Genomic DNA, 26806 nt, shown 5'->3' with positions numbered 1-26806 from the left:
TGCATGCCAATCCAAGTATATCTACCTCATTTATTTTGTTTTGTTTTTTTTTTTTTTAATTTTATTTTATTTTATTTGAGAACATACTGTACAGAGGGGTTACAATTACATGGGCAGGATAATGCATATATTTCTTACCAAGCATTGCAGCCTCCTCCTTTGTTTACCCTTCACCTCCCTTCCCAGCCTCCCCCCTCCCTCCCAACCAATCATACCCCCCTCCCCCCCCCACCGACATTGTAAAGCTGGTTTTGACATGACATTTTGTACTTCTCATTGTTGCAACAGGTCCACCTGAATCCTTAAACGACTTGTTTGTCCCCATCTCCTCCACATGTTATACTGACATCAAATATAGTGAAAGCGGGGGTTATACTGTGGGGGAGGGACATACAAAGCAACAAAGAAATAATCTTATAAATGCGTTAGAAACACATGCATGAAAGAAACAAAAACATTAAAATACATATTTGAGGTTTTGTTTTCCTAACATCACATTCTCTGACATTTTCCGCTTGACTCATACCTATACTAGATATTGCAAATAAGGGAAACCATGGGACCTATGTTTCTTTGGGCCTGGCTTACTTCACTTAATATAATTTTTTCCAAGCCTTTCCATTTCCTAACAAATGGGGAAATGTCATTCTTTCTGATGGAGGCATAGAATTCCATTGTGTATATATACCACATCTTCTTGATCCATTCATCTACTGAGGGGCATCTGGGTTGGTTCCATGTCTTAGCTATGGTAAATAATGCTGCAATAAACATAGTTGTGCTGGTAGCTTTAGTGTGGCCTTGTTTGTGATCATTTGGGTATATGCCCAAAAGTGGGATTGCTGGGTCGTTGGGGAGCTCTATGTGGAATCTTTTGAGGAACCTCCATACTGCTTTCCAAAGTGGTTGAACAAGTTTACATTCCCACCAACAATGAAGTAAGGTTCCTTTCTGTCCACATCCCCTCCAGCATCTGTTGTTGTTAGAGTTCTTGATTTTTGCTGTTCCTACTGGAGTGAGGTGATATCTCAATGTTGTTTTGATTTGCATTTCTTTTATGGCTAGGGATGTTGAACATTTCTTCATGTGTCTATTGGCCATCCTTCTTTCTTCTTCAGAGAAGCTTCTCTTTAAGTCTTTTGCCCACTTACTTATTGGGCAGTTGTTTCTTTGAGGATTTGTTGTTGGGTGGTTTAATTTTTTGAGTTCCAAGTATATTTTAGATATGAGACCCTTGTCCGTTGTATGGCTAGTAAAGATCTTCTCCCAGTCCGTGGGCTTTCTATTGATCTTGCTAGCTATGTCATTTGCCCTGCAGAAGCTCTGCAACCTTATACAATCCCATTTGTCCAACCTTTCTTTGATTTGTTGTGTTTCCGGGTCTCTATTCAGAAAATTTCGGCCTGAGCCAAGGAGACCCAGGGTTTCTCCTATTCCATCCTGTAATGGTTTCAGAGTGTCTGCTTTGAGTTCAAGGTCTTTGATCCATTTGGAGTTGATTCTGGTGCAGGGTGATATATAAGGATCTAGCTTTAGTTTTCTACATGTAGTTAACCAGTTTTGCCAGCACCATTTACTGAAGAGGCTGTCTGTCTTCCATTCTATTGTTTTAGCTCCCTTATCGAAGATTAGATGGCTATAGGTCTGTAGGTTCATTTCTGGGTTTTCAATTCTATTCCATTGGTCCTGAGGTCTGTTCTTATGCCAATACCAAGCTGTTTTGATTACTATGGCTTTATAGTAGAGTTTGAAATTTGGTATTGATATTCCTCCAGCAGTGTTCTTTCCGTTGAGGAGCGTTTTTGCTATTCGGGGTCTTTTATTGTTCCATATGAATTTTTGGATTGCCTCTTCTATTTCCTTGAAGAATGAGGGTGGAATTTTGATAGGTATTGCGTTGAATTTGTAGATAGCCTTGGGAAGTATTGCCATTTTCACGATGTTAATCTTTCCAATCCAGGAGCATGGGAGGTTTTGCCATTTTTTAAGTTCTGTGTTGATTTCCTTTTTCAAGATTTTAAAGTTTTCATCATAGAGGTCCTTCACTTCTTTAGTTAAGTTAATTCCTAGGTATTTTATTTTTTGTGGGGCTATTACAAATGGAGTTGCTTTCCTAATTTCAGCCACACTTTTCTCATTGTTGGCATACAGAAAAGCCATTGATTTTTGGGGGTTAATTTTATAACCTGCTACTTTGCCAAAGTTTTGAATCAGCTTGAGTAATTTGGGAGTGGAGTCTATGGGATTCTTTAAATACAAGATCATGTCATCTGCAAAGAGGGAGAGTTTTATTTCTTCTTTCCCTATTTGGATCCCCTTTATGTCTGCATCTTGTCTTATTGCTGTAGCTAGGCATTCTAATACTAGATTGAAGAGAAGTGGAGAGAGTGGGCATCCTTGTCTTGTTCCTGAGTTAAGAGGAAATGGCTTTAGTTTTTCACCATTGAGTATAATGCTGGCTGTAGGTTTGTCATATACAGCCTTTATTGTATTGAGGAATGTTCCATGGATTCCTAATTTTTCCAAAACCTTCATCATAAAGGGGTGTTGGATCTTGTCAAATGCTTTTTCTGCGTCTATTGAGATAACCATGTGGTTCTTATTCTTGCTCCTGTTGATGTGATGAATAATATTAATTGATTTGCGTATATTGAACCAGCTTTGCATCCCTGAAATGAATCCTGTTTGATCGTGGTGTATGATTTTTTGAATGAATTGTTGAAGTCGGTTGGCCAAAATTTTGTTGAGAAGTTTCGCATCAATGTTCATCAAAGAAATGGGTCTATAGTTCTCTTTCTTTGATGAGTCCCTGCCTGGTTTTGGGATGAGGGTTATGATGGCTTCATAGAATGTGTTCGGTAGTGAGCTTTCTCTTTCAATTTCATTGAAGAGTTGGAGGAGAATTGGTGTGAGCTCTGCTTTCAAGGCCTTGTAAAATTCCGCTGTAAAACCATCTGGTCCTGGACTTTTCTTAGCTGGGAGGTCTCTTATTGCTGTTTCTATTTCAATGCTTGATATGGGCCTGTTAAGATAGTTTGCCTCATCTTGGTTTAGTTTTGGCATGTCAATATTTGCTAGGAAGAGGTCCATTTCTGTCAAGTTCTCAAACTTATTAGCATAAAGTTTTGAGAAGTATTCCCTTATAATGTTCTGAATCTTGGTTGTTTCCGTGGTGATGTTTCCATTCTCATCTCTGAGTTTATTAATTTGGGTGTGTTCTCTTCTTTTTCTGATAAGATTTGCTAAGGGTCTGTCAATTTTGTTAAGTTTTTCGAAGAACCAACTCTTTGTTTTGTTGATTCTTTCTATAGTTTTTTTGGATTCTAATTCATTTAATTCTGATTTAATTTTGATTATTTCTTTCCGTCTACTGGATTGGGGTTTATCTTGCTGCTCTTTTTCAAGGAGGTTTAGATGCGTCATTAAATTGCTAGTTTCAGATCTCTCCAATTTGTTGATGTAGGAGCTCAGAGCTATAAACTTGCCTCTGAGTACTGCCTTTGCTGTGTCCCAGAGGAGCTGGTATTTTGTGTGTTCATTTGTGTTGAATAGCATGAACATTTGAATTTCCTTTCTAATCTCTTCCATGACCCACTCATGATTCAGCAGTGTGTTGTTCAGCCTCCATGTGATACCGGACTTTCTTTGGTGGCTTTTGGTGTTGAGTTCTAACTTTATTCCCTTGTGGTCAGAGAGAATGCAAGGTATAACTTCAATGTTTCTGAATTTAGACAAGTTTGCTTTGTGGCCTAAAATGTGGTCTATTTTAGAAAACGTTCCATGTGCTGCTGAGAAAAACGTGTATTCTGATGCTGCTGGGTGAAATGTTCGGTAAATGTCTGTTAAGTCTAGTTGATCTATGCAGCTGTTTAGATCTGCGGTTTCTCTTTTGAGTTTTTGCCGAGTTGATCTATCTAGTGGGGAGAGTGGTGTGTTAAAATCCCCAACGATTAATGTCTTTGGATCTATATGGGATTTGAGGGAAAGTAGTGTTTCTTTGATAAATTTGGGTGCTCCATTGTTTGGCGAATAGATATTTAGAATTGTAATATCCTCCTGAAGGAGAGATCCTTTAATTAGTATGTAGCGACCTTCTTTCTCTCTTTTCATGAATTTTAATTTGAAGTCTATTTTATCTGATATTAGGATTGCAACTCCCGCCTGTTTATGCGGTCCGTTTGCTTGGTAGATTTTGTTCCAGCCTTTAACATTGAAAATGTGTTTGTTTTTATGGGCAAGATGTGACTCCTGCAGGCAGCAGATAGAAGGGTCTTGTTTTTTAATCCAACTAGACAGTCTATGTCGCTTAATTGGAGAGTTCAGTCCGTTAACATTAAGAGATAGGACTGAGAGGTATTTGGGAGTTCCTGCCATGTTATCTACCTTCTTGGGGGCTGCGAAAACTGGGTTCTTCCTATGGTTCTTGGATTCTCAGTTTGGGTGCAGTCTCTTGGCCTTTATTGTGGTCTTGTTGGTTTTCTATGTGTAGGACATCTTTAAGAATCTTTTGTAGGGCTGGTTTGGTGGAGATGTATTGTTTCAATTTTTCTTTGCTATGGAAGGTTTTTATTTGTCCTTCAGTTATGAAGGAGAGTTTAGCTGGGTACAGTATTCTTGGTTGATAGTTGTTTGTTTTTAGGGCATGGCATACATCATTCCAGGCTCTTCTTGCTTTGATTGTCTCTGCTGAGAAATCTGAGGTGATTCTAATTGGTTTCCCTTTATAAGTGATTACCCTTTTCTCTCTGACAGCTTTAAGGATCTTTTCCTTGTTCTGAGTTGATCCTGTGTGGATTATAATGTGACGGTGGGATGTCCTATTCTGGTCTGGTCTATTTGGGGTTCTAAAGGCTTCTTGTATCTGGACAGGCCTATCTTTTTGCATGTTTGGGAAGTTCTCTGCTAGGATCCTGTTAAACAGATTTCCTAGACCATTAACTTCTGTTTCTAGGTGTTCCTCTACACCCATTATCCTTAGATTAGGCCTTCTGATGGTGTCTTCCAGGTGTTGGATAGATCTATCATATTTCTTGGACTTGTCTTGGATGGTTGTATGTTCTTTCTCTATAATATCTAGGCTGTCTTCAATCCCTGAGATTCGATCTTCTGCATGGTCTAACCTGCTGTCAAGACTCTCTACTTTGTTTTTTATCTCTTTTCCTTCTAGTTGGTCAGCTTTGATGGCTTCAAGTTCTTTGTTGAAGCTCTGTTTTACGTCTTGTATGAATTTCTTTACTTCCTTAATTTGGTGTTCAGTGTTTGTCCTCAAATCACTTAGTTGATTGGTTATGGTTTCTTTGGGCTCCCATTCCTTCTGTTGGGTTCCATTCAGCATTCCCTTTGTGGTCTCCCTGACTTCCTTCAGCTCTTTGTTAATGGATTCCATGAATGCCTTTAGTGATCTTTGTGTGTTCTCTACCTGGTCTCTCAATTCCTGTATTACTCTTTGATTAGCTTCCTCCCGTTCGTGGGATTCCTGCAGATCTCTTTGAGTGTTCTCAGCCTGCTCACGCCATTCCTCCCTTTCTCTTTGAGTATTCTCAAGTTGTTCGCGCTAATCCTGTATCAGTTTTTGAGTAGCTTCCTCACGCTTATGATATTCCTGTATAAACTTCTGGGATGCCTCCTCTCTCTCCCTATCACGCTCATACAGAGTCCTTTGTAGGTTGTCAAACTTTTCATTTATCATGTTTGCCACCAGTGTTTGTAGAGCTGTTTGGGAACTCTCCTCTGGATTATTCATTATCTGTTCTAACCCCTGATTATCAGGATTGGGAATTGAGATACCCGAATTTGCCATTTTTCTTGTGTTTTTCCGGCTTACTCTGCCCATTTGAGATGAAGATAGCACCAGTTTTGTGCTAGAACACTATCTTAAGGCAACCATCAACCAAAGTTTGCATTTGTACAGTCAATAGTCTACAGATACAATCTAGTTCAACAGATACATCTATTCGACATCAAACAACTATATGTTAAAGGACTTCGAACCGCAGAGAAGAATTTGGAAAGCCAGAAATTATTAGGGTTAGGAAGAGATGTGGGTAAAAAATAGGAATAGATTGGTGTGGGGAGGCACAGGGAGAGTTAACTATGTCCTAATCACAATGCAGGAAATAGGTTGGGTAGGATGTAAGTAGAGAGAGAGAGAAAAAGAAGAAAGGGAAAGGGGAATGAAAAGAGACCAGAAAAAAAAATAGAAACGTAAAAATTAATGTTATTTTAGAGATTAAAAGACCATCTATTTATAGAGGAATATGAATATGTTGAGAGAAAGGGAGGGACATAGAGGAGATGAGAAAAACTTTAAAAAAATGCTTAAAATATTATATAGGTATAAAGAGGTAGTACTGCTATTAATGAATTTAAGTCTCAGAGGTTTTGAATTGAGTAATAAGTTTGTGGATTAAGTGTGTACACAATGGGGGATAGGGTCTACTGGTTAACTACGGGTTTATCTGAGGATGTGCAGGACAAGAGTTAAGTCACATAAAGATGAACAAAGAGGAAAAGATGGAAAGGATAGGAAAGTGAGAAGAAAAGATCAGAAGTTCAGTAGAGCTAGAAAAAAAAACAAAAAGATAATTAAGAATGAAAGAAAAAGAGAAAGAAGACAAGAAAAGAAAAGAAAACACACATTCACGTATTCCTAAAATAAAAATTATAAGAGGAGAAAAAAAAAAAAGTTAATGGAAAACAATTATTTTTTCAGAAGAGGCAAAAATTAAAGATTAATAAAAGTTTTAGAAAAGCAAAAAAAATTTTTTATATATATATAAGGTAACAAAAAACGAAAAAAAAACAAAACAAGAAAAAGAAAAAAAAGAAAAGAAGAAGAAGAAAAAAAAAGTTCTTCGATTTTTTTTTTTTTTTTTTTTGGGAGGGGTGGGAAGAGTCCTGTATCTCCCTTTTGTCTGTAACCAGAGTCTGGTTGGAGTCTCTGGTCAGCTTGAGGTCCTGTGGCTTGATTGGTTTCTTAAGTCAGTTTGTTGGAACAGGCAGAAAAATGCTCTGCTTTACCCAAGATTTTGAGATCCCCCTCCCAGGTTAGTTTACTGGGAGGGTGATCTGCTTTGAGAATCACAAAAGAGGGGGATGCAGTGATGAGGCTAGGTTCTGGGTAGAGTTGAGGCCTTTCAACGAACAGTAGCTTTTCCCTGGGGCTATTTTGTGAAAAAAATCTCACAGCACCCAGCCTGGAGCCATTCTCAGGGTTTCTGTTTTTCAATTGATTGTGGAGGCTGCTAGAGGGAGGGGCAGCCTCTGGCTCTGGCCACCCAGCGAGGGGAGCCACTCCAATGGCTGGTGCCTGAGCTGGGCGACCCCTCCCTGGATGGAACTGAGTCTGTGAGGTCACCTCCTTAGAAACAGCTGTTTACAGGCATTAATTGCTCTGTCAGTTCCATGCTTTAGAACAGCTGCATTTGACAATGGCATACATGTTAATTTGTTTACCACATCTGGTTTGTTTTCATGAGGGACTGTGTTCATTGAAGATGGTAATAGATGAGTTTTGCGATTATGTAGTTTAATAGGGCTCTGAGTTGTGGATATAGAACATCCATTTCAGTGACTAAATATTTAAATTAAATTCCATATAGTATATTCCTTCAATTTTCTGGGTAAAGTGTTCTACAATCTAGGTATTTTTAAAGAAATATTATATGTTGTTTCCTTGGTGAAACGTAATTGGAGGACTTAAAATTTTATATACCATGGCCATCTTAAATGAGGTAGATAGAGTTCCGGGAAGATGGCGGAGGAGAAGCTGGAATCTGAACAAGCTCTTGCATAGAAAACAGTTTCAGAGTTCCAGTGAACAGTCCCAAGCCAGAGAATCACACCAAGTGTGCCATCACAGGACAGAGAGTTAGTCAAGAGAGGGGAAGCCAAGCAGACACATCTGAGCAGCTGCTGCTGCGGCGGCAGGGTCGCAGCGGCGACCACCGCCGAGGAGGCATACCTGAGACGCAGTCCGGGACGAAGGAGCCAGACGCAGCGGTGGAGCGGATTCTACTCAACACCAGCAAGAACCGACAAGGAGCAGACAACTTCATCCTGCACTTTGCAGACCAGAGACGACCCGAGATCCAAGACTCCGCGTGAGTAGAAGCCCCACTTCCTCACTCCTCTGGGAGCAAAGGAGGGGAAGGCCACCCCTCCCCCCACACACCTCACACACTATAATCATTACATTCTAAATAGTTTGGATCATTTCATATAAATTCTAGGTGCTATTTTACATTATAAATTCACATCTGTGGTTTTAAACTAAGGAGAAAAGATTTTAGAGGTAAAATCACATATGAATATGTAGTGTGGCTCAATTAAACCAAAAATTGTGAATTCATACAGACAAAATTATTTTCTTTCCACTAAATACGTTGAAGTAATACCATTGGAAATATTGAGGCAGGAAGTGGCAGAATTCAAATCTCATCAAACAATGTCTCTCTTATTCTGCTAACCCCTGCACTAAGAAGATGTCCCTTTTCCCAGTTGTCACAAAACTTGCAGTGTCTCTCTTAGAATTCTATTTGGAAAAGTTCTAAATCACTGATTCTTTTTTTTGTATTTTCTGTTATATAAAACAAAATATAGGCACAAAACAATTGAAATAAAATGCACACATATGTTGAAGTCATCACAGCTGGAAAAACAACAAACAAATTGGAACTTCCCCAGAACAAAAACATGTTGTGCCCAGTTTATTTTTTAAATTACAAAACCTTCAAACATAATTTAAGTAGAGCTATAACTGTCTCTCAGAAATAAGGTTGTGTTAATATGTAATTAAATTCATCTGGATCAACCTAATATAGAAAATCCCTTGAATGGATCAAATTGTTTAAAACAAATGAAGCTGTATATAAAGTAAGATCTGCACATATTTAAAAGAAAAAATGCTACAGTATTAAATCCCAAAAATCATAGCATTCTTAAAAATTCGGAAATGCAATTAGTAATTCCAAAATATCCATAATGAGAGCTAAATACTACTGACTTAACAAGAACAAAATGTGCAAATAATAGAATCTGAGCAGTGTACATGAGTGTACATAATTTAAAAATACTCCAAATTATACTGTTTTTAGAAGATTGAATGTGGATTATCTAAAGGAAAACTAGCACATTATATAAATGAAATTAAAAATCTCATGAAAAGAGAGAAGAGTAGTAGTTTCTGGAAAATAATATTTTAATAAATGTTGGTCAAAATCTAGTACTGACTAAATTGTATACCTAATTAATTAGATCCAAAGAAGACCCAAGTTACTCGAGCTGATTTGAAACTGTGGCAAAGTAGTAGAATACAACAGTAACATTATTATGGATGTTGACTCTGGCATGGAATTCAGTTCCTCTTTGATCTGACAAATGAATACATGAAAGAACATAACTTCTCCAACTAAATATCAAGACCTAACTAAACATATAACTAGAAAAGTCATCATGCAATCCGTATTGCAACTGGAATAAAAAGAAAAATCAGTCATACTGATTTTGTATTTATTTTATATGTTGGCTTTTTTCAAAAATTATATCCTTTGTCTTGCATTTTTTAAACATTGTGTTAAATGATTTATATCTTGGTAACTAATTTTGCATGCCTCCTTAATATTTGTTCTGGGTTTAATATCTCACTTCAGTTCCTAACCCATGAAATCTTGTTGTTTACAAAACAAATGCTAATTACCACTGTTTTTAATACACAAAATCTCATAAGCATGATTTCATAAGCATAGGTTAACATTTTGATATCATGGTCTCATGACTGATGAGGCCTATTGCATGAGTAAAGTTGTACCTACATTCCTCAGCCTAAATTTAGCCACTTTTAAAAAATGTTTATACCTTTATCTGTCACCCATCAGAGGTTAAACCAGAATATAGACTCTAAGGAAAATCATAAGGTAAGAATTGAGCTCTTCTGGATATAAAGTAAACCAAAATGCAGGATAGAGTAACTCATTCGACTAAAGTCAACTTATTTCTCTAAAACATGTTAAGCATTCCCTTACAATGTGTATTATTCTCAAGAACGGACTAAAGAATGTGAGAAGAGGACTAAGCAATATTGTCTTCAAATATACATAATTGAGATTTACCTCTTTATTTCGTTACAGGAATTTTTGATAAAAACTGTTTGAATAATTGATTTCCTGGTCAGGTATAATATACTCTAGTTACATATACCAAACCGCATTCAGAAAATGGTATATAGTAATTGAGTAGAAAAATATTCTATAAATAACAAAAAGTATATACCTATAGGATAATATTTTGAAGAGTCAATTGGAAATATTCTAATATAATAATTTGAACAATTTCACATTGACAGTAATTATCTAGAATACTTTAATGCTAATTGGACAAGATTGTCCTTCTAAATGAGCAAAACCTATTTCTCCTTTTACTTTATCAGGGAAATATCTAAGCTAAAAATGGAAAATAACATATGAATCTATAAAAACTGGAATGAATTTTGCTTTTTATTAGCAAATATTAATTTCACAAAAGTATTTTATTGTGTTATACACATATGTCCACATAATGTAGCTTGTTAAATTTTATTCCTTTTATTAATTTTATTATCCTATTTTTATACTTGTATTTTATTATGTCACCATACTAACTTATGAAATATTTGAACATATTTACTCCACAATGTTTCTCTTCATCTCATCTCTTACTTTTTTCCAAACTTAATCAGTTCCATCTTTACATGTGGGTCATTCATTTTATTTTCTGGGTCTAGAGTCTGCATATGAGAAATCTAATATTTGTTTTTCACAGTATCGCTAATTGCTTTAATATGAAGGTTTCCAATTCTCTTTTCTTGAAGATGATATGATTTCATAATTATGTGTGGCTAAATAGTATATCATTGTGTGTGTGTGTATATATATATATATATACATATATATATACATATATATATATATGTTACAGTTTCTCTCTTCAATGAGTGATTAAGAAACATGTAGTTAATTCTGTAGTTATTTGTGCTTTTTTATGTGGGAGAAGGAAGGATGGAAATAATGATGTTTGGAATAAGAAACATGCTCTTTAGACAGGCACTCTACTATAAGGATACAGGTGGACCCGTTGCAACAATGTTGCAACAAGTTGTCATGTTGAAAACGAACTTTACAACATTGGTGCAGGGTGGGGAGGACTGGGTGAGGGGTGGGGATAGGTGGGAAGGGATGAGAAGGGGAAACAAAGGAGGAGGCTACAATGCTTGATAAGAAATATATTCATTATCTTGCCCATCTAAGTGTAACCCCTCTATACAGCATTTTCACAATAAAAAATAAATAAAAATTTTAAAAAAAGAAACATCTCTCATCTGCTCTTTCATCAATATTTCAATAATGCATTGTATTTAAAAATAAAATATAATTACATTTGCAAAGGTTTTCTTTTTCAGTATATATATATATATATATATTATTTTTATTACAATGTTACCTTTAGTATGTCATGTGAGTATGGGGATGTATGTGAGCATGAAAATCTAGGCATGTTTGTTCATGCAGCTGACTCAAAGGAAACTGAGTGTATGTGAGATACAGGATTCAAATGAAAGTTTGAGACCTGTAAGTTGCTAAATTGATGTATATGTCCAGTTTGTGGAGTGTGATTTCAAGATCACATTTGGGTAGGTTTTATACCAAGTAAGTAGATGTTTCTAATCCAAAATCATAAGGAATAAAACAACAACTCTGTTTCATAATCATTCAGTCTTAGTACTCCAGACATTGTAATAAGTGGATAAAATGATTGAAAGTATGGTGGGTCAGTAGTAAGCCTTTAGACACTCTACATTTTCCCCAAAATCTTCAGATGTACTCTTTGGATATAAATTAAAAGTATATTTATCAACATACAGATATAATATGATCTTATATATGTAAATATATGTATATATTATAAATACATCATATATTTACTTATATTTTAAATTATTATCACAAATATTGATTTATATCTAAATGTAATTCATCTCATCATAGACACATAGACAGACAGACTGACAGGCAGACAGACAGACAGACAGACAGACAGACAGATAGATAGATAGATAGATAGATAGATAGATAGATAGATAGATAGATAGATAGACAGATAGACAGATAGACAGATAGACAGATAGATAGATAGACAGATAGATAGATAGATAGATAGATAGATAGATAGATAGATAGATAGATAGATAGATAGATAGATAGATAGATAGATAGATAGATAGATAGATAGATAGATAGATAGATAGATAGATAGATAGATACTTTTTTTTGGTCAGTCGTGGGGCTTGAAATCTGGGCTTAGGTGCTGTCCAAGTACTCTTCAGATCAAGGCAAGAGCTCTACCGCTTGAGACGTAGCGCTATTTCCAGTTTTCTGGTAGTTTATTGGTGATAAGACTCTCATGGATTTTCCTGCCTCTGCTGGCATTGAACTATGATCCTCAGATCTCAGCCTCCTGAATAGCTAGGATTATAGGCATGAGCCACGGGCACCCGACTATACTTATATCTGAGATTTGTTAGTGGAATAAAAGGTACAGAAACTATTATTCTTATCATGAAAGGACTTCACACTGACAGGTATAATTACAAGAAGAAAAACAGTAACTATTCACAGTTGCACAAAAATACCTTAGGTGCCTAGCAAGACAGCATGCGTTTCCAGAAAATGCATGTGGTGTGAGCAGTTTGCAACCCAAGCGACTGTGGACGATATTGGACCCTAAAGAAACCTGACAATTGCACAAACACCGCCCTCTATAACAGATTTAGCAAGGCCTATCTTAGAGATTCTTTTTAGGGACAGGATGAAAAAATTTATAGTTTAGTTGCGATTACAGAACTCTTTTACACATATCACTCAACCATTAACTATATTTAACATAGTTCCTATTGCTCTAACTTATATTTTCTTGGCTCAGTAAACTGTTTTTGGTTTGTGACAAATTAGCTGTTCAAAAACATAGACATGGGTTTTTAATATTTTTGAAATTACTGTCTGAATAGTGTTGTATGAGATGAGCTTCTCTTTACCATATCAGGAATAAACTTAATCTGATTCAAACTTGGAAAAAGGTAGCTTGTTCTCTCTCCTAGAAAACCATCTATGTAAACTTCTTTACATGTAAACAGACCCTCATTTACTTGCAAAAGTCTGTCAGTGAGTCAAACCTAACTCACGCAAATGAGGTGAATTCTTCTTTCATGCTTCCTTTACATTAAAAATGGTAAGAACTGTTCAGTAATGTGCATACTTTTTAGTATGAAGTGTGACTCCCATTTTAAATAATATAAATCAATTAGAGGAATTAGTTTAAGATGTGAAAGAGCCTTAAAAAGAGTCTTGGACCTTGAAAATTTTCCTGGGTATGAATTTTTGGAGAAATATCCCTTTTCAAAGACAAAGGACCCATTTTTTAAAAAAATATTGTTCTGGTACTGGGGTTTGAACTCCTGGCCTTGACCTCTATCTGGGCTTTAATTCTCAATGTTTGCTCTACACCACCTGAGCCACACCTTCACTTCTTCCATTTACCATAAGTGGAGAAAAGAATCTCTTAGGTTTATCTACTTGGAATAGCTTCGAATTACAATTGTCAAATTTGAACCTACCAACTATCTAGGTGTAAGCCACTGGTGCTGTGCTAGAACTCACTTCTTAAGAATAAAAAAAAAAATCACAAAAAGAGGAGAAAAAAACACTTGTTCAATTATTTATGTGTTGTCTGATAAACCTAATCACTTGCTACTGGAAGAGAAAAAGAGAAAAGTTAGAGATGAATATGCAGGAGAGAGACACAAAGAAAGAAGAAAGGAAGGGAGGTTAAATGAGGGGAGGGGAGTGGAAGGGAGGATACGAGAGGACCAGGTAGCTGAGTAGAATTGTCTACTCCTCACTTAGGTTTTGTTGGACAATTAGTACCTTTGCATTTATGTAGCCAAAGCTATTATGTTTGGTATTAGTAAGCTGGGATATAAAATACCAGTTTACGGGTAATAACCTGTAAGTGTGCTTCCTTCTGCACCAAGGAAGCCACAGTTAGGTTACTGTCAGAGAGAAGGCAAGAGGAAGCAATTTAAGTGATTCTGAGAAACAATAATTGACATGCCAGGAATGCTCCCTTGTATGGTGAAGTCAAGCATCAATCTTGTTCCCTGCTCCAGTCTTCCTCTCAACAAGAAAAGTAGAAACAGAAGAAGAAGGAGATATCTGAGTAATGATCATCACTCTGTTTACCCTCATCCCTTGGTTTCAAAAAAAAATAAAGTGAAAGGAGACTTAACCTGAACTAGTGGGGAAAATGGCAGGAAAAATTTCAGTCTAACTTATTGTGAAACTTTTAAAATAATTGGAGCAGCATTTAAAATACTGAAATAAAACTTTTTAAATTATTAACAGAAAGTAATTTGAAATTTATCGAAAATTTAGAAGACTACAGGGCTCACTACATAGTGTAAACTGAAAATTAAAACTGATTCCTGCTTCTATCATCAGAAATTGAAGATCGTCCCTAAACCTCCAATACTAGGTAAATTACCCTTGATATTCACTTATACTGTGTGAATATAATTCAGAAAATATTTCTTTAAATTTAGACTTCTGAAATGATAAGCGATGGGAATTCATGATAGATAACATAATGCTAAGAGCATGGAAATTATTTCCCTTCCAACTTCAGTGTGTAGAGAATAAAAATGCTCTATTGGATGGCCCTGAAAGTCCAATTCTAAATTTAGGACAGAAGGTGAATAGTAAAGGAGATCTATCTTAGCCATTCTGAGATTAGTTTTGTGGAGAAATATACTCATTTATGTAAGTCAAACCTGGAAGAGAAGATGTGGCAAGCCCATAGCCAAATGCCAAAGTAGAGATATCTAACAAAATACCATGAATTTGAAACAAGTCTTAAAAGGGGAGTAGAGTAGAAGGGCTAAAAGGGAGTAGAGTAGAAGAATGGAGAGGGAAATGGTGGACTAATACATTCATAACATTCAATGTACACGTCAGAATATAAGTAGGAAACATGAAGGGATAGGTGGGGTTGGGGTAAGGGAAGGAAGAAAAATGTGAAGTTTGACAATAATCCAGATGCACTGTATATTGAAATGCACATACACTCTATTCAACACTGACATGATGAAGCAAAACCCCTCTGCACAACTAGCTAAACATAAATTTTTTGAAGTTTTAATATTCAGAGACCAGAAGCATAAACCTTTAGAGATTAATAAGAAGAGAATTGGCATATTGTTGAGGCTTGTTTCCCTTTCAATATACAAAATTCAGCGTGTCAAGTCTGCTGAAAATGTAAATTTTATTTTGCCTATTCTTTTATGCAAATTGCTTAAAATGTAGAGAACCAAATTCCAATATCCCTTCATTTCCAATAAAAAAAAGTCTTATGTACCTTTAAGTTTCTCAGTTATTTATAAATACCTTAATGCAATGCATTATTGGAACTAATTTGATTCCATATTTAAATTTATTGTTTTGCTGTTGTTGTGAAAGTACTGTACAAAGGGGTTTCAATTGCATGGGCAAGATAATGACTACATTTCTTATCAAGCATGGTAGCTTCCTCCTTTGTTTCCCCTTCCCATAACTTCCTGTCCTCTCTCCACTCCCCAACCAATCCTCCCCCCCCACCAAAATTTTAAAGTTTGTTTTCTACATAATGACTTGTACATCTCATTGTTGTAATGGTCAAACTGTATCCCTATTATTTAAACGATTTGCTTTTTCCCTTCCCCTTCACAAATTATAACAACATCAAGTACAGTGAAAGCAGGGTTTTTTACAGTGGGGGAGGGACATGCAAAGCAAAAAAGAAATAATCTTATAAATGTGTTAGAAACAATCGCATTACAGGAAAAATAAACAATTGAATATATATCTTAGGTTTCATTTCCCTAACATCAACTTGTCTGACAGTTTCTGTTTGTCTCAGACATATACTAGTTACTGCAAATAAGGGAAAACATGGCACTTAATGTTTCTTTGGGCCTGGCTTACATCACTTAATATATTGTTTTTCCTAATCTTTCCATTTCCTAACAAATGGAGCAATGTCATTCTTTCTGATGGAGACATAGAATTCCAGTGTGTACATTTACCACATTTTCGTGATCTACTCATCTACTAAGGGTCATCTGGGTTGATTCCATATATTAGCTATGGTAAATAATGATGCAATAAACATAGTTGTGCTAGAAGCTCTAGTGTGGTCTTGTTTGTGAACATTTGGGTAAATACCCAAAGTGGGATTGGTGGGTCATAGGGGAGCTCTATGTGAAGACTTTTGAGGAACCTCAATAATTAATTCCAAACTGGCTGAACAAGTTTAGACTCCCATCAACAATACATTAATGTTCCTTTCTTTCCACATCCCCTCCAGCATCTGTTGTTATTAGAGTTCTTGAATTATGCTATTCTAACTGGCATGACGTGATATCTCAATGTTGTTTTGATTTATATTTCTTGTATGACTAGGGAGGTTGAGCATTTCTTCATTTGTCTACTGGCCATCCTTCTTTCTTCTTTAGAGAACATTCTCTTTAAGTCTTTAGCCCACTTATTTATCTTCTTTGAAGACTTTTTTGGGGGGATTTAATTTTTGAGTTACAGGTATATTTTAGATAAGAGACCCTTGTCCATTTTATGGCTAGCGAAGACCTTCTCCGAATCCGTAGGCTTTCTGTTAATCTTGCTAGCTATGTCCTTTGCCATGCAGAAGCTCTGCAATTTTATGCAATCCCATTTGTCCAACTTTTCTTTGATTTGTTGTGTTTCCAGGTCTCTACTAAGAAAATTTCAGCCGGTGCCAACAAGACTTAGGGTTTCTCCTATTCCATCCTGTAATGTTTTCAGAGTGTCTGCTTTGACTCTGAGGTCTTTGATCCATTTGGAGTTGATCCTGGTTCAGGGTGATACATATGTATCTTGCTTTAGTGTTCTACAAGTTGTTTACCAATTTTGCCAGCACCAATTACTGAAGAAGCTGTCTTTCTTCCATTCTATTTTTTAGCTCCCTTATCGAAGATTAGATGGCTATAGTTCTGTAGGTTCATTTCTGGGTTTTCAATTCTATTCCATTGGTCCTGAGGTCTTTCTTGTGCCAGTACCAAGCTGTTTGGATTACTATGGATATGTAGTTGAATTTGAATTTGTATTGATATTCTTCCAGCACTGTTCTTTCTGTTAAGGATCATTTTTTGCTATTCAGGGTCTTTTATTGTTCCATATGAATTTTTTGATTGCCTGTTCTATTTCCTTGAAGAATGAGGTTGGAATATTGATACGAATAACCTTGAATTTGTAGATAGTCTTCGGAAATATTGCCATTTTCACGATGTTGATCTTTCCAATCCAGAAGCATGGGAGTTTTGCCACTCTCTAAGTTCAGTTTTGATTTCTTTTTTCAGTTTTTTAAACTTTTCATCATAGATACCCTTCACTTCTTTGGCTAATTCCTAGGTATTTTATTTTTTGTGGAGCTATTACGAATGGAGTTGCTTTCCTAATTTCAGCCACACTTTTCTTATTGTTGGCATACAGAAAAGCTATTGATTTTTGAGGATTAATTTTACACCCTGCTACTTTGCCAAAGTTTTGAATCAGCTTGAGTAATTTTGGAGTGGACTCTGTGCGATTCTTTAATTACAAGAACATTTCATCTGCAAAGAGGGAGAGTTTTACTTCTTCCTTCCCTATTTGGATCCCTTTTATATTTTCACCTTGTCTTATTGTTGTAGTTAGTCATTCAAATACTAGATTGAAGAGAAGTGGAGAGAGTGGGCATCCTTGTCTCATTCCTGAGTAAGAGGAAATAGCTTTAGTATTTCACCATTAAGTAAAATGATGGCTATAGGTTTGTCATATACAGCCTTTATTGTATTGAGGAATGTTCCATGGATTCCTAATTTTTCCAGAACCTTCATAATAAAGGGGTGTTGGATCTTGTCGAATGCTTTTTCTGCATCTATTGAGACTACCGTGTGGTTCTTATCCTTGCTGCTGTTGATGTGATGAATTATATTAATTGATTTGCATATATTAAACCAGCTTTGCATCCCTGAAAGGAATCCTGTTTGACCCTGATGTATGATTTTTTGGATGAATTGTTGAAGTCAAGTGGCCAAAATTTTGTTGAGAAACATTGCATCAATGTTCATAAACGAAATGGGTCTATAGTTCTCTTTCCTTGATGAGGCCCTTCATGGTTTTGGGATGTGTGTTATGATGGCCTCATAGAATGAGTTCATTAGTGAACTTTCTCTTTCAGTTTCATTGAAGAGTTGGAGTAGTATTGGTGTGATCTCTGCTTTGAAGGCCTTATAGAATTCTGCTGTAAAACCATTTGGTCCTGGGCTTTTCTTACATGGGAGGGCTCTTATTGCTGGTTCTATTTCAATGCTTGGTATAGGCCTTTTAAGATAGTTTGACTCATCTTGGCTTAGTTTCGGCATGTCAGTATTTGCTAGGATAAGGTCCATTTCTGCCAAGTTCTCAAACTTATTAGTTTAAAGGTTTTAGAAGCATTCCCTTATAATGTTCTGAATCTTAGTTGTTTCTCTGATATTTCCATTCTTATCTCTGTGTTTATTTGGGTGTGTTCTCTTCTTTTTCTGATAAGTTTGCTAAACGTCTGTCAATTTTGTTAAATGTTTTGAAGACTCAACTCTTTGGTTTCTTGATTCTTTCTATTTTTTTTTTACATTCCAATTCATTTAATTATGATTTAATTTTAATTATTTATTTGCATCTACTGGATTGTGTTTATCTTGCTGCTCTTTTTCAAGGAGGCTCGGATGTCTCATTAAATTGGTTTCACATCTCTCCAATTTGTTGATGTAGGAACGCAGAGGTATAAACTTGCCTTTGAATACTGTGTTTGCTGTGTCCCAGCGGACACAGCAAATTGGTGTGTTCATTTTTGTTGAATATCATGAACATTTGAATTTCCTTTCTAATCTCTTCCATGACCCACTCGTGATTCAGTAGTGTGTTGTTCAGGATCCATGTATTACATGACTTTTTTTGGTGGCATTTGGTGTTGAGTTCTAATTTTATTCCCTTGTGGTCTGAGAGAATGCAAGGTATAACTTCAATGTTTCTGAATTTGGACAAGTTTGCTTTGTGGCCTAAAATGTGGTCTATTTTGGAAAATGTTCCATGTGCTGTGGAGAAAAACGTATTGTCTAATGCTGCTGGGTGAAATATTCAGTAGATGTCTGTTAAATCTACTTGGTTTATGCAGTTTTTTTATATCTGCGGTTTCTCTATTGTGTTTTTACGAAATTCAGCTATCTAGTGGGGAAAGTTCTGTGTTAAAGTCCCCAACAATTAATGTCTTTAGATCTATGTGGGATTTGAGGGAAAATAGTGTTTCTTGGATAAATTTGGGTGCTCCGTTGTTTGGCAAATAGATATTTAGAATTGTAATATCCTCCTGAAGGGGTAATCCCTTAATTAGTATGTCCTGAACTTTTCACTAATTTTAATTAAAAGTCTATTTTATCTGATATTAGGATTGCAACTCCTTCTTGTTTATGGGGACCATTTGCTTGGTAGATTTTGTTCTAGCCTTTATAATTGAAAATGTTTGTTTTTTGGCCAAGATGTAAATCCTGAAGGCAGTAGATAGAAGGATCTTGCTTTTTAATCCAAGTAGACACACTTTGTTGCTTAATTGGAGAATTAAATCCGTTAATGTTGAGAGATAGAACTCAGAGGTATTTGGGAGTTCCTGCCATTTTATCCAACTTGTTAGGGGCTGCCGCAACTGTATTCTTATGGTTCTTGGATTCTCAGTTTGGGTGCTGTTTCTTGGCCTTTATTGTGGTCTTGTTGGTTTTCTCTGTGTAGGACATCTTTAAGATTCTTTTGTAGGGCTGGTTTGGTAGAGATACATAGTTTCAATTTTTCTTTGCCATGGAAGTGTTTTATTTGACCTCCGATTATTAAGGAGAGTATAGCTGGGTAAATTATTCTTGGTTGACTCGTGTTTGTCTTTACGGCATGGCTTACATCATTCTAGGCTCTTCTTGCTTTGATTGTCTCTGCTGAGAAATCTGAGGTGATTCTAATTGGTTTCCCTTTACAGGTGATTGATCTTTTCTCCATGACAACTTTAAGGATCTTTTCCTGGGTCTGAATTGATCCTGTGCATATTATAATGTGACAATGGGATATCCTGTTCTGGTCTGGTCTATTGGGAGTTCTAAAAGCTTCTTGTATCTGAATAGGCCTATCTTTTTGCATGTTTGGGATGTTCTCTCCTAGGATCTTGTTAAACAAATTTCCTAGACCATTGACTTCTGGCTCTAGGTGCTCCTCTACACACATTTTCCTCAGATTAGGCCTTGTAATGGTGTCTTCCAAGGGTTGAATGTTGAATAGATCTATCATATTTCTTGGATTTGTCTTGGATGGTTGTATGTTCTTTCTCTATAATATCTAGGTTGTCTTCTATCCTCAGGATTCAGTCTTCTGCATGGTCTATCCCACTATCCAGACTTTCTACTTTTTTTTATTTCCTTATAGTTGTTGGGCTTTTATGGCTTCAAATTCTTTGTTGGATCTTTGTTTTAGATCTTGTATGAAATTCTTTACTTCCTTAATTTAGTGTTCAGTGTTTATTCTCAAATCACTTAGTTGATTAGTTATGGTTTCCTTGGACTCCCATTTCTTCTGTTGGGATCCATTCAGCATTCCTTTTGTGGACTCCCTGACTTCTTTCAGCTCTCTGTTTATGGATTGCATGAATGCCTCTAGTGATCTCTGTCTATTCTCATCCCACTCTCATTTTCTGTATTACTCTTTGATTAGCTTCCTCACGTTCATGCAATTCCTGTAGTTCTCTTTGGTTGATCTCAGCCTGCTCACACAATTCCTTTATTTCTTTTTGAGTGTAGTCAAACTGCTCAGGCAATTCCTTTATGTATATTTGAGTAGCTTCCTCACGCCCATGAGCTTCCTGTTTTGATCTTTGGTTTGCCTCCTCTCTCTCCCTATCATGATCACACAGAGTCCATTGCAGGTTTTCAATCTTTTCATTTACCATGTTTACCATTAGTGTTTGTAGAGCTTTTTGGGAGCTCTCTTCTGGATTATTCATTATCTGTTCTGTCCACTGATTATCATGAGTGGAGTTAAATGTATATGTAGAGTCCAGTTTTCTGAGGATTCACTCATCTGCCTAGGAATTCATGCTGGCTGTTGGAAAAAGAGCTCAAGTAAAGATGCCATTTAAAGCCTTATAACTTTACTCTTTACCAGGGTATACTCTTGCTACTTTGGTTGTTGGGAGTGTCTACAAGACTAAGAATTCCGTGAGAAGAAGGGAGACACCATATGACTTATACCCAATTGACTTGCTATCACTTGTACAGCATTTTGTAAGTCAAATCTCTCTAAAACTATCAGTTTTAAGAGATAAGAGGAGTGGTAAAAGAACTCTTAGAGACAAATACATCTTCAACACATATTGTTCCAAGTATTTCGTTTAGGCATATTCAATAACTGGTGAAACTTGTGTTGGCTGTAATTATGTGTCTTTCTCCATGGGTGCATGTATACATGAGAATATGTATGTGTGTGAATAGTAACATACATGTGTACATTATGGCTTATATCATCATTTATTCCTTGCTAACAAATAAAGTAAGGAATCCCTAAAGTTTTAACAGAAACTGTGTAGTTAAAGTCTTAACTCTTCACTCTGCTTCTTTACACAAAGACTTTGCAACTCTTCATTAATAAAGTTTCCATAAACTCTGAAATGTACATACTTAATGCTTAATGTCTGCTACCATAAATCTTAAATACTTTATAGAAAAGTTTTATACTTGCCAAATAGTCCTATTTTTTGGCATATATAAGCAAAATCCCCAAAGTAAGCATATTTATTTTTTTTTTAATTTTTTTTTATTTTATTTGAGAACATACTGTACAGAGGGGTTACAATTACATGGGCAGGATAATGCATACATTTCTTACCAAGCATTGCAGCCTCCTCCTTTGTTTACCCTTCACCTCCCTTCCCGGCCTCCCCCCTCCCTCCCAACCAATCGTACCCCCCCTCCCCCCCCCCCACTGACATTGTAAAGCTGGTTTTGACATGACATTTTGTACTTCTCATTGTTGCAACAGGTCCACCTGAATCCTTAAACGACTTGTTTGTCCCCATCTCCTCCACATGTTATACTGACATCAAATATAGTGAAAGCGGGGGTTACACTGTGGGGGAGGGACATACAAAGCAACAAGGAAATAATCTTATAAATGCGTTAGAAACACATGCATGAAAGAAACAAAAACATTAAAATACATATTTGAGGTTTTGTTTTCCTAACATCACATTATCTGACTTTTTCCGCTTGACTCATACCTATACTAGATATTGCAAATAAGGGAAACCATGGGACCTATGTTTCTTTGGGCCTGGCTTACTTCACTTAATATAATTTTTTCCAAGCCTTTCCATTTCCTAACAAATGGGGAAATGTCATTCTTTCTGATGGAGGCATAGAATTCCATTGTGTATATATACCACATCTTCTTGATCCAGTCATCTACTGAGGGGCATCTGGGTTGGTTCCATGTCTTAGCTATGGTAAATAATGCTGCAATAAACATAGTTGTGCTGGTAGCTTTAGTGTGGCCTTGTTTGTGATCATTTGGGTAAATGCCCAAAAGTGGGATTGCTGGGTCATTGGGGAGCTCTATGTGGAGTCTTTTGAGGAACCTCCATACTGCTTTCCAAAGTGGTTGAACAAGTAGTAAGCATATTTAAAACATTAAAACTTTTAACAAACATTAACACTTTCTGCAATGTTCATTTTGACAGGTACCTTGTATAGAATAATTGAATTTCTCCTCCTACACATCTCTTGAGCAATAAATATCCAGAATTATTTTGTTTTTGGCATGTCTATCTTGATTTTATTCTTAAATGTGTGCTTATGTAAGAAATACATGATTCTAAAATTTCACAACAATTCTTTTGAACTTACTTTTTGTTGAATAGTCTAGTTTAATAAAATCAATGAAAATTATACTTTATATATAAAAAATGTTTTATGCTCAATTTAGCATCACATACACTAACATTGGAACAATACAGAGAAGATTAGCACACCCCAGGTGCAAGGATGACATGAAAATTCGTGGAGCGTTCCATATTTTTTACAACAGATGCTGAAAGGTATGTGGCCACAAGGGAACCGTATTGCATTCTTGGTGGGAGTGTAAACTTGTTCAACTACTTTGGAAAGTAGTATGGAGTTTCCTCAAAAGACTCCACATAAACTCCTCTATGACACAGTAATCCCACTTCTGGGGATTTACCCAAATGATCATAAACAAGACCATACTAAAACTACCAGCACAACTATAGTTATTGCAACATTATTTACGATAGCTAAGATATGGAATCAACCCAGATGCCCCATTAGATGAATGGATCAAGAAAATGTGGTATATATACACAATGGAATTCTATGTCTCCATCAGAAAGAATGACATCTCCCAATTTGATAGGAAATGGAAAGACTTGGAAAAAAAATTATTGTGTAAAGTAAGCCAAGTCCAAATAAATATAGGTCCCATGATTTCCCTTATTTTCAATAACGAATATATGTCTTGGATAAGCAGAAAAGTTCAAAAGATATGTGCATATATCCAGATAAGATGATGTTAAAGAAATTGAACCCCAAGATAGGGATACAAGTGGATTTTTTTGTTTCTTGCTATTGTTTCTAACGTACTTATAATGTGCGATGTCATTTTTTTTTGTTTCTTTGTATGTTTCTCCCCATGCTATAACCCCTGTTTTCTCTGTATTTGAAGTTGGTGCACTTATATCTTGTATGTATGCTTCTCTAATTTGGGGAGGGGAAGGGAAAAAATGCTCAAATAGGGATACAGTTTGACCCATTGTAACAATGAGATGCACAAGACACTATGTTGAAAAATGAACTTTACAATTTAGGCGTAGGAAGGAAGGGTGAGGGGAGTGTACTTGTGGAGGTGGGAGGGAAGGGATGGTAGGGGAAATACAAAGGAGAAGTTAACAATGATTGTTAGGAAATATACTAGTTTCCTTGTTCATGTAAATGTGACCCCTCTGCACAGTATTATTACAATAAAAAACATATAAAATGCTCTGAGATGGAAGAGTTTATTTCCTCTATTTTACCCATATAATATCGTTAACAAAGAAATTAATGCAGAACACTGATATGAAGGTAATTTGAATAAATGTGTGTGTGTGTGTGTGTGTGTGTGTGTGTGTGTGTGTGTGTGTGTGTGTGAGTGAGTGCGGCACCGCACAATCAAACACATGCGTGCGTGCAAACACACGCCATGCATGTATATTGGCGTGCTGAGAGTTTAAAATCAGGTCTTCAAGGTCTTGCTAGGCTTTTACTATCTAGCTACGATATAAGCTACATCTCAATTCCTGGCTCTTTGCTAATTCATTAAACTTTTTGAAAAATAATTTCATGACGTGTTTTTTTTGGCCCTGATTGGCTCCCAAGTGTTATCCACAGATCTCAGTCTCCTGAGCAAATATTCAGAGTAGATAGGATTATAGGTGTGACCAGCCAGAACAAGGCTTTTAGAATAATTTTTAAAATAAAAGAAAATTTACTTCAAGGGAGCCTGTTTTATCATGTCCTAATTTGAAAGCCTTTTGGAGTGATTTTATGATAATTTAATTTGTTTGGGGATTGTTAAAAGATAGAAAGTGATGATATTTAAAAGTTTTAGTACTTTTTAAAAAAGAAACTGGAACTGTGGGACAGAAGAAATTTGGCTGTCTTCGGACATCAATTTATAAGCTCAGCTCTGTGCATGATAACCTAATTTCACCAACGCAGTCTGTGTTGAAGACAAAATGTGACAGAAAACAATCACCATGGGCAATATTTGCTACGCTCTTTTTTCTTGAGCAATATGAATATTGAATTGAGAGTATAAAAAATGGAGAGATTTTACCCACCTTTTTGGTATTGCTGAAAGACTTTTGGAAACTTTGACTCATTTCCTTCCTCACTGTGTGTGTCTTTGGGCCATGCACTTACTGTCTTTAACTACAATTTTTCCCAACACTACAATGGTAATAACATTAGCATTATAGCAAATGTTATCTTAAGAATTAAGAGAATAAAACTTGTGAAACACTTAACATAATCCTATGAATGATCTTTGAGTTTAGCCACCAATCTTTTTAAAATACTAAAAAGAATGTGATAAGTAGTACAGAAACCATTACATGTAGTGTGAGCAACCAGAATTAATATCTACTGACCATGCTCTGCGTCCAAGGAAGCCAGGTGTATAACTTCTTATGCTGTAAATCAAACTGGTTATCTTATGTCATGATAGTGTAAAAATATCAGGGACAGAACGATGAGGGAATGTTGTAGACTGAGGTGAAATCCACATGAAAATGTGTAAAACTGATAAAACATGGAAGTATCTGAGCAGTATGTTGTGTTTTACATCATTTAAGTTACATCGCAAAGATAAGGAAGACCTAGAAGAATAAAACGTCTTTTTGATAGTCTATCATAGGTCCTTAGAAGGATGAACACTTTCCTCATTCTTGTAGAGGCATCGTCAGATGAGGGGAACTATATTTTTGGTTTGCTTCCTTCCATTTATTCTTCAGTTTGAAATCTGAAGAACATGAGACTGAAAGAAACCAAGTGAAATTAGCCATGTAGCCTTTAGAAAGAACAATCAAAGAAAAATAAATAAAGTATATATAGCCTTGTAAAAGGTCTAACTACATTCAGTTATATAGTCTCAAGCGTTAACAGAAAATGATTTAAAAAATACCATGTTAATAAAAATTTAAAAATGTTTGGAGCTGCTTAATCTTTTTCCTTTCTACTACTATGAATTAATTATTGATTTTCTATAGAGAGATTAAAGATCAGATTAACAAGAAACTTGATTAAAAATGGACAAAAGTTCTGAATAGACATGTTTTCCAAAAAGCCCTGAAAATCGCCTGTGGATTTACAAATTTGTATTTAATACAACTTCTATGCTGGCTTAATGCTTTGTGAGCAGAAGTCATTAGAGAAATGCAATTCAAAATTATTATGATATTACTTCTTAACTATTATAACTCTCATCAAAAATATCCAAGGAACCAGGTGTGGTGGTAAAGGCTTGTAATTCCAAGTGATTGGAGGATGGAGTAAAAGGATTTGAGTCTAAGGCCAGTCTTGGGTACTGCACACAGTAAAAACCTGCCATTTAAATAAACTCAAAAGGTAATAATGTTGGCTGGCGACACTGTGGAGAAAAGGAAATTTTCTACAATCTTGGTCAAAATACAGGTTAGTGTTCTCATTGTAGAAAGTAGTATGCAGTTTTCTAAAGACATCCAAAGTTGAAATATCATCTGACCCACCAATCGCGTGATTATTTCTCTCTGGGTAACTCATAAATATATCTGTAGTTCATTGTTATTCACATTATTCACAACAGCCAAGATATAAATCGAAGTCCAGTGTTCAACTACAAACTAATAAAGCAACTGTGGTACATGCACAAATATCTTTTTCTGTTGATCCCAAAGTATTTTTTATTATTTTCCTGTTTCCATTTGATTAACCTCCAAATTGGAAATCCAGATATATGATTTAATTTAACCAAAACTACTTATTGAGTATAAGGAACTTCTACTCTCTACATTCTTCCCACTAAGATCACCAAATATGGTGAGTCTGAAATAGTCTCTTTTTGATCTATGT

At 35.8% G+C, this 26806-nt stretch overlaps 1 non-coding gene across 1 annotated transcript; it reads left to right on the top strand.

The window, feature by feature from the left end:
- The first annotated feature begins 23113 nt into the window (after nucleotides 1–23113).
- On the top strand, nucleotides 23114–23220 carry LOC122125951. The gene has a single exon (XR_006150812.1). It is a non-coding gene; the product is annotated as a U6 spliceosomal RNA (small nuclear RNA).
- The last annotated feature ends 3586 nt before the right edge of the window (nucleotides 23221–26806 follow it).

Source organism: Dipodomys spectabilis, unplaced genomic scaffold (assembly GCF_019054845.1).
Source record: "Dipodomys spectabilis isolate Male_0828 unplaced genomic scaffold, ASM1905484v1 ptg000268l, whole genome shotgun sequence".
Lineage (NCBI taxonomy): Eukaryota > Metazoa > Chordata > Mammalia > Rodentia > Heteromyidae > Dipodomys > Dipodomys spectabilis.
Note: the sequence above shows the minus strand (reverse complement) of the source record. Positions and strands in the feature narration are given on the sequence as shown.